Consider the following 9,491-nt stretch of genomic DNA (forward strand, 5'->3'; position numbering starts at 1 on the left):
AAATTCACTCCTGATTTCTCTTCAGCCTATTCTCCCAGATTCAGTGGAAGCAGAAGCGGGCCTAACCTTTACACCTCAACATGGTCATGTTATGGGAATAGAAACTAAGGTGTTGAGAAATAGGGAGATTCCTCTTGTTAAAATTTAGTGGTATGAATCGCATCAGGGCGATGCTACTTGGGAGCTTGAGTATGAGATGCGAGAAGCTTACCCTAATCTTTTCTAGGTAATATTTAAATTCGAGGATGAATATTTATTTAAGGGGGGATGTAATACCCCATGTTCCCTTAAATACTCAAATTCATATCAATTGAGATCAACTGAATTCCTATGTGCTCTGAAAGTTATCAGTTAGGATAAATAAAGTAACTATTGAACTCAAATTGACTTAATTAATATCATTTGGAACTGACCTTTTATTAATTGGTACAAAAAGGTACATTTTAATAACATTAATAATGGGTCAATTGCTCTAGTACAACAAATAATTAAGTGAGGTACCACTTGCGATATTTATTACTACCTTGTCAATTTTCATCCACATATTTTCTACCATTCCTTGTATCCACATCTTCTACCACACATAGCTCACCAACATTGTAATATTCATTTTGACAATGTATCAGTAAACACTAAGCAGAGAAATAGAAAGAAGAACTAGAGAGAAGGAAGAGAACCTTGTGGGAAGAAGAAGGAGAACTTAGAAACTTGGAATCCATCATCATCTCATCTCTATATCTTACAACAATAATCTCACTATCTATTCTTCAAGGTAGGTTCTAGTTAGAAACTTTGTATTTGTTAGAAATTAGGGTTTCATGATGAATCATAGAATAGTTAGAATGGTTAATGATAGTTGAAGCTAGAAAAAGTATACCCGAACACATCGCACGCTCTAAGATACAATAGAGTCGCCACCGAACTTTATTTATCCCCAAAAAGGGAAGGAAAAACATTGATAAAACCCAAGGTAAAAGAGAAAAAGGTAAGGAAGTTGGTTATGCAAGGGGAATGTATTAGAACCCCTCACATCCATGGCACCCCATGGGAACCGTTTTGATTGCTCTTCCTTGGAAGGGTATTATTATCTTCATATACCTATAAAACAGAAAATGGGTTAGGCAAAGAGTGCTTGAGGAGGATTGGGACCCTCATGCCTATGTATTCTCATAGTGCAAAAAGAAAGTCAGATCCTCGTAGTTCGTTGGACTAAGACTGAAAGAAAAATATGATCGGGGTGGTGTTTAAACCAGAAAAGGCTGGAAAATGACTAAAATGGTGTTTAAACCAAAGGAAAATGATTGTGGTGTTTAAACCAGAGGTTAAAAAGGGCGGTGTTTAAACCAAAGTTCGGTGTTTAAACCAGAAAAATAAGCAAGACTGGTGTTTAAACCAAAGGTCGGTGTATAAACCAGAAAAGAAGCAAAAATGGTGTTTAAAAAAAGTGGTGTTTAAACCAAAGGTAGATGCTTAAACTAGAAAAAAAGCAAGAGTGGTGTTTAAACTAAAATAGTTGTGTTTAAACTAGAGGTTAAAAAAGGGTGGTGTTTATGAGTGATGTTTAAACCAAAGGTCAGTGTTTAAATCGGAAAAAAGAAGCAAGAGTGATGTTCAAACCAAAGGAGTGGTGTTTAAACCAAAGGTCCGTGTTTAAACAGGAAAAAGAAGCAAAAGTAGTGTTTTAACCAAAAGAGTAGTGTTTAAACAAAATTCGGTGTTTAAACCGAAAAAGAAGCAAGAGTGGTGTTTAAACCAAAAGAGTGGTGTTTAAACAAAAGGTCGATGTTTAAACTGGAAAAAAGAAAGATTGGCGTTTAAACCAAAAGAGTGGTGTTTAAACCTAAAAAGAAGCAAAAGTGATGTTTAAACCAAAAGAGTTTGGGATGAGAGCCACGGGGCTAGTTGCAGACTTGATAGTGAATTGACTTGAATTGCACTAAAGTCTATGAATAGAGATGAACACTCTAAGCAACTGGGTCATTCGTCCCGTACCCAAAACATCCAGAATGAGGATATGAATGCTCCCTATCTCCCATTCTATATTGCTTAAGGCTCGTGACATGCAAACCCTGTCAATTTCTAACAAGTTGTTGAAACGGGTTCTCAGGGATGCTCTGTGGGGATGCGGCAAATGGCTGATGCCTTGACTTGAGCTTGAGTTCTTGTACTTGTTGGGAAGCTTGAACTCCAAAGTAGTAGAGACAAGTCCCATAAAGTGACCAAGAGAGTTATGGTCACTTGACAAAGACAACAGGAATGTGTGGAAAGTCAAATGATCTAGTTGATCAAATGGAATTTGATCAAGCTAATTCAATCGGAATGATATGGGTAAAACATAATGCATGATCATACAAATACTAGCATAGAGTCTTATTGTTAGGTAGCCCAAGAGTAATCCATGTGGGTATAAAAGTTTACTAAGACTAGGACTCATTGTTAGGTAGCCCAAGAGTAAGCCATGTGTGAGCTAATGTGTGCTAACCTAAACAAATATATGTAATAAGCAGAGATGTAAAGCAATGAATAATAAACAAGATGATAAGATCACATGTTCAAAAGTTCAACAAGTGAACAAGGTGTAAGTGATCAATAGGTCCATAAGTCCAAAGTCTTCAACATCACTTCAAGTTAAGCATGGGTGTTAAGGATCAAGTCTATCCATTTTATCATGTTTTGATTCATTGAGCTTGTCAAGCAAACCAAGCACAAGATAAGAAGCATAAGATGAACAAGACAAGATGAATAATGTAGGAAGTGAGATGATGAATAATGATACATAAAAGTAAATTGCAAGAGTATAAATTGCAAGAATGTAAAGTGCAAAAAAGTAAATTGCATAAATTAAATGTTAGGAGGTAATATGTAACAAGTTAATGATCATGAGGCAAGCATGTGGCAATCATGTTAGAATGTTGATACACAATCAAACTCTAAAGGAATAAAGCACAATTGTTCAAAACTAAAAGAATAAAGAAGAGAACAAATGGAAAAATGAAAGCAAGCTCAAGTGTTTGACTTAGGATCCACTATCAAACAAGTCAATGGATCCAAACATATGGCACAACCTAGGGATAACCTAATACTAACTCAAAGTGTCAAAAATATGATCAAATGATCACCTACCAACAGATTGAAATAGAGAAGATTGAATCAACCTAAGAGACCATCTATGGAAGATTTGAAATGTTGAAGATATGATCAACCAACCAATTACTCCAACTTAAACATCAATTTGCACAAAAATGAATCAAAAAAAGGATTACAAAAGATGAATAAAATCTGAAATAAAAAAGAATTAGAAGTTAGTAGTTAGATGTTAATTGGGATTAAAAGATTAAATCAAATTAAAGTGTTAGCAAAGTGAAAAATAAAATCAAGATGAAAAATAACATTGAAATAATAAGAGAAAAACATAAAATAAAAAGCAATAATAAATAAAATAAAGAGCAGGGGGTGTATGTAGAAATAGGGAGGTCCAAATAATGAAACATCTCAGGCCCATGTGCTCAGACCCATTCCGCCTGCCAGAGTTGACCAAAAAGAAGTCAAGATAAGAAGCTTAGTTGATCATATCCATTGGATCTGATCCAATGGCACATGCACGCTTCCAAGGAGACTCATCTAGACAACCAACCCACCCATGGCTAGCTCAGACACCTCATCTCTCATCAACCAATCAAAATATGGCATGCAATTTAATTTGAAATACTTGAATAAAAAATAAAATGGAGGGAGTTGAGTCACTCGTCTTCAACCTCCCAACCATGAAAATAGAAATCGCACATCGCATAGCTTCACCACGCAAGCAATGGTTCATTGCACTCAACTTAGATCATTGATGCTTCCTCCATGCTCATAATCCATTGATTCGACCTGAGCATGGAGAATTTAGGCTTACATAGTGAAGAACACAAGACCTAATTTAAAAATTAAATTATGGATAAATAGTAATAGATCTTCATATGTTAGGGGAAATGCTCAGTGAGGCAAGGTGAACACACTAGTGACAAGTTTAAAGTGAATTAATGGTGGTTTCTATCTTGTCGGAAAAGGTCTCAGATGCAGATTCCGACAAAGTTGCAGAGCTCGGATGAGGACAATTTAGTGCTGGTTCTTGATCTGGTTAGCTTTAGGTATGATTAGATAAGATGTTAGGATGCTTGTCTTGATTTGAAAGTGCCTCAATTACTCTGAATGTATGCTTTATTTTAAAGAAGGTAGGTGATGATTCCAGAAGCGTTTCAGTGGCTTGGAAGCTTGGGGAAATGATGGAGAACCATCCTCTATTTATAGGGAATATGATGGATGAAGAATGGTGATAAATTGGAGTGATATTCGTGTGATTCAGATCTGGGCACGGATGTGAAAATGCTTAGATTGGTGAGCTGGAAAACATGATCTTATCCATTCCAATTTGCGTGCTGAGCATTTCAAAATGATATGGCAATCATTTGCGTTCTAGAAGGATCTCCAATTTTGTCTTCTTGTATCATTTCCTTAAACCCGTGCTCATGCTTTTCACGTACTTTGGCTTGCGTTTGGCTCATGTATGACACCTGTTTTGCACATGATTCTAGGCTTGCAACTCACTACTTTTCATTGCTTTCATTGCCTGATGTTGCATTGAACATGGCATTTTGGAGCTACCCGTGGCTAGTTTCATGGTGAAAAATGATGAACATGGTGACTTGAATTCTTCCTTGCATTTGATCATGGTTAGGATGATGATGAAGCCATTGTTGATGGCATCCTTTTGCTCATGATGAAGAAGACTTGAATGATGATGATGGCTAGATATTGTAATGTCTTGGACATGTCTTACCTGTCATGGAAGTTTAAATAATATGGCTACTTGAATGCACTCATGGACCATGTTGATCAAACCATTTACAAGTTGAACCATATGGCATTGTCTTGATAAACATTCATGCTTGGGCCATGCCTAATTGTACTTGAAAAATGATAGTGCATATGTCAAATGAACCATGCATGTAGATCATTTTGAATGCTTGAAACTCACACTTGAATCTTGATTCATAAAGCCACATATGAATCTTAATCTTGTACTTGAGATTGATGAATGGTTAGGCTTGATTCAACCTTGATTATGCCTTGTTTAGAATGGAAAAACTATATGTTTCATAGCCACTTGGATGAAACTTGGATGAGGAAGCCTCATGCACCAAATATATCTTGATTACATGCCCAAGTTTATCTTGGATGACAACCTTACCCATGAATGGCTAGCATGTTTCTTACCAAAACAATGATTATTTGAGCCTTCTTTGACAAGTCACAATTATCCCATAATAAGTATGCCTTGAGGGGTTGACCATATGCACCTCTAATTGAGCTTAATTTGAAGTACCAAACTTTTCTTCATCTTTGTATACCTACATGAACACAAAGGAAAAGAGACAAAATGAAACATATTTTTGTATTTTGGATGCATAAGGGTAAGATGTAATACTTGATGAATAAGTAAGCCCCAGTAAACAAATGATGGCACAAAGATAAAGTACCAAAAGGTAGCATAATCATTCCAATGAGAGTCTTGATGGGTTTCTGGCACATAATATGTGTAAACCCTTTTATTTGACTCAACTATAGTTGTGGGGGATCGGATCGTAATCTGCCCTACCGAGTTCAGTGCCAGATACCTCTGAACCAACTAACAGTGGGTAAGTTTTTCTTTTTCTTTTTCTTTTCTTTTTGTAGAAATTTTTTACAATTCTTTGGTTTAAATGACTTTGTGAGGGTCACCTATACCGGAGTTGCCTTTTTGCTTTCTTTTATTTTTTTATTTTGCTGGATCATTCACTTATTTGCATCGGTCCCCTACATAGAGGATGCGTAGGCCGGAGCTGACTGCTGAGATAAACTACTGAGGACTTATACGGAAATGATGATTAAGGCCATGGTATATGGGTTTTCGGGAGTGGTTCCTATATTTACGAAGTCTATGGTGCTAAAATAATACTGATGTTTCGGTGGGGCTAAAGGTATGGGAAGGTAGGATTGTACTAAAGATCTACTATATTTGGTGACTCGTCAGACTCATGTATTATACTAAAAAGCAAAATAAACAACTAAAAGGGAAATAAAATGAAATAAACTATCTAAAAAAAGAAAAAGTGATAAAGGAAAGAACGAGAAAAACAATAAAGAAAAGAAGCGATAAAGGAAAGAACGAGAAAAACAATAAAGAAAAGAAGATAGAGTCTTCTCCCACACTTAAATCGAACATTGTCCCTAATATTTCGAAATAAGATAAGGGAAGAGTTACCTGGCAACCTATTGCTGACCACTGGTGCCCTCGCCATCCTGAGGTGGACGACGAGATCGGGTACGACGACGGTCTCTCTTATCCATCCTCTCCTGCAGGGCATCTTGAGCGGTCTTCACCTCTCGAAGGTTACCCAAAATGGTACCCTGAGTGTTTTCTATGAGAGCAATATGCTGACGGTAGTGATGTTGCTGACAGGCTTGTGTATCTGTGATCGTTTGCAGGGACTATAGAACAGTTTCATAGGACCTGTCTGTCCTCCACTGCGACTCTTGCATGAAGCTCATGTTATTCGCTAGTTGCTGCTGGATGGTAGAGAGTAGGTCGTCACGCCTCTGCTCTCTAGCCATGTTGTCACGCCACATCTCCTCTGTAATATAGAAGCCAGGAGTGGTACCTGTAGAAGAAGAAGATGGTGCGGTGTGTGGTGGTGAAGGATGATGGGGGGACACATGGGGTACGGGAGATCTCTCTTTCCGATCATATTCATCATCAGTGTCATGTCCCTCCTCATCAGGAATGTTAGGAGGAAGAGGACCCAAAACAGGTGGAGCATCTAAAGCGTAGGTCCAATTCCTTTCATCTCGTACATCTGTACGTCTAGTGCACGGCAAAACAACAGATGGGATGGCCACACCATGAACCATAAGCATATAGCCTCCTTCTCTCCTCGAACGGCACAATTTCATGTCTCTCAGAAATTTTAGGTTAATTGTGCGAGGAGGTAAGGGGTCTAGGGTAGCCATCTCATTGTTCAGGTTAAGCGCCCGAGCAATAGACGTAATCAATCCACCAAAAGAAATTGGTCCCGCTTTATTCAAAGTTAAAGTCATATGTGCAAGCATGAACGGGACCGAATTAATTCGTCTATTTGTGAGGCTTCCTTGTAAAAATAGAAGCTCTCTAGCATTAACCTTATTTGGATTCTCCCGGCCAAAAATAGTACATGCCAACAGATATCTAAAAACTCTGATGGCCGGGTTGTGGATAGTTGAGGTAAGAACTCCTTCAAAAGAGTTTATGGAAGTGTTTGATAATCGCTCCCAGAAGGAAAATACCTCAACTGACCACTCTGAATCCAAAGGGGCCTCACAAATAGCACCTTCCCCATGAGGGATTCCTAACAAGCTGGCTAGTTCGTCGGTACTGAATTCGTATTCAACAGCAAACATTCTAAATCTGACAGTACCAACTGTGCTAGCAGTGTTAGGATTGACAATATAGATTAAGGAACTCAAGAATTCAATTGTCAATCGCTCATAGGTGGGTTCTTTGTTGGAAAAGAAATTATGCAAACCTAAGTTATCTAATAAATGAAATATGCTATGATAGATACCTAAAGTGTAGAGACAGTTTTCGTCAACATACCTTGTCGGGAGGATTTCCCGATTTTGCAACCGTTCGATAATTTTTCTTTGTCTATCCCCCGGTTTCCCTCCTCGGAGAATGAATCCATTAAACTCCATTTGGAAGCTCTTGAAAAGTGATGAAGAAGATGAAGTGGAATGTGAAAAGGTTGGATTTTTACAAAATCCGACGGATGAAAATGAAAATGAAAACCGGAAAAATGATTTGTACGGTGTGGTGGTTAGAAAAGTATGAGCTTTTTGTGGGTTCAAGGATGTCTTTCGAAGGTGAAAAAATGGGTTTTGAAGGTTGTAAGGTGTGAAAATGGTGAAGAAAGGGGTTCTGCCCCGACCTTTTACAGACGTTGTGGCGGGCGCCATAGAGTCTATGGCGGGCGCCACAAGGCAAAATCTGGCTGAGCCGGATTTTTGTCCTTTGGTTTGGGCTTCTCTTGTCTTTTGGGTTTGAGGGGTCCGAATAGCATTTGTCTTGGGATTTCCTAGTATCCTTGGCTTGCATAATTTTATAAAAGTAAAAAAATAAAAAATAAAAATGAAACAAAAAATTAAATATTAGACTAATAATTAAATAAACAAAAAATGCAAATAAAACAAACATAAGACATATATAGATAAAAGTAGAAATATCAATGTATAGACATAGTTTATATAATATTCCAAATGCGATAATATAAGATGAGTTATGTAAATACGAGAAAAATAAAATAAAAGAAAGATAAAATAAGATGGAATGGTGAGATCATATAGTAGGGATGTCTTTTTCTTGAGTGGATCCACGGAGCGTGGCTACTTCCTGCCTGAGCTCTGCGATCTCCTGATATAGACAGTCGGCTTCAGTAGCATGGGAGAGATTGGACACTCCCATCTGTAAAGTGAGGTCAGCCACCTCCTGTCTAAGCTTTGCGATCTCTCTACGACACTCAGCAATCTGAGTGCGGATGTCGGGGGTCTGCAATGAAAGATTATTAGAGAAAACAGTGATCCTAGGAGATGGTGGTATAGGCGTGTATTCAGTAATGGGTGGTGATCTCGGCTCCTCGACGGTCTCTCCTTGGCCCTCCAGAGCATAACTCCAATTCGCTGGATCATGCACACTGGTCATCATAGGATCTGGCAGTGTGAAATAGTGGATAGCCTCGCTGTCGACCAACAATCGGAACTGACTTGGATGGAAAGAGGCTCTCCTCATCAACCCTCTGGTGAAACAGAAGTCGATGTCCATGGTAGTGTACCCATAATAGGTCCGAAGATGTAACAACTTGCGAGACAGACCTAAAGCGACAGCAATCTGCGTGATGATTCCGCCAACATGGATGACTCCTTCAGTAGATCTGGAGATACCGCTGAGACTGTATAATAAAAAGTTACCACATGCTACTGGGCGAGACTAGGATGCATAAAATAATAGGAAGATCTCCTCTTCACTCAGTAGTGTCTCTGCATCCGGTCTTCCCAGGAAGGAATATGCTAATATCATCTGAAAGTATCTGAAGGCGGGGTTATGTATAACATGAGACAGCTGCGTAGATGGATCTTGGCTTCCTCCACCCGATATATCACTCCAAAACTTCTCCACCTCCTTACCCAGAAAATATCCCATAGGTGTCTCCGGGATAGCATCAGGAGTGGTCTGGAAACCCAATAAGTCGCCGAACTCTTTCTGGATGAAAGAGTACTTAACTCCAAAGAGCCTGAAAGAAGCATACCCATCTGGTCCAGAGTATGGGTCATAGTCGAATGAACTTAGGAACTCCAATGTCAGGTTCCTGTAGGTGTTACTCAAGTCATCAGCAAACACGTCCCAGTGAAGCTGGTGGCTAAGTAATCGGATACTCGGC

This window comes from Lathyrus oleraceus, chromosome 3, assembly GCF_024323335.1.
Source record: "Lathyrus oleraceus cultivar Zhongwan6 chromosome 3, CAAS_Psat_ZW6_1.0, whole genome shotgun sequence".
In the NCBI taxonomy this organism is placed as follows: Eukaryota; Viridiplantae; Streptophyta; class Magnoliopsida; order Fabales; family Fabaceae; genus Lathyrus; species Lathyrus oleraceus.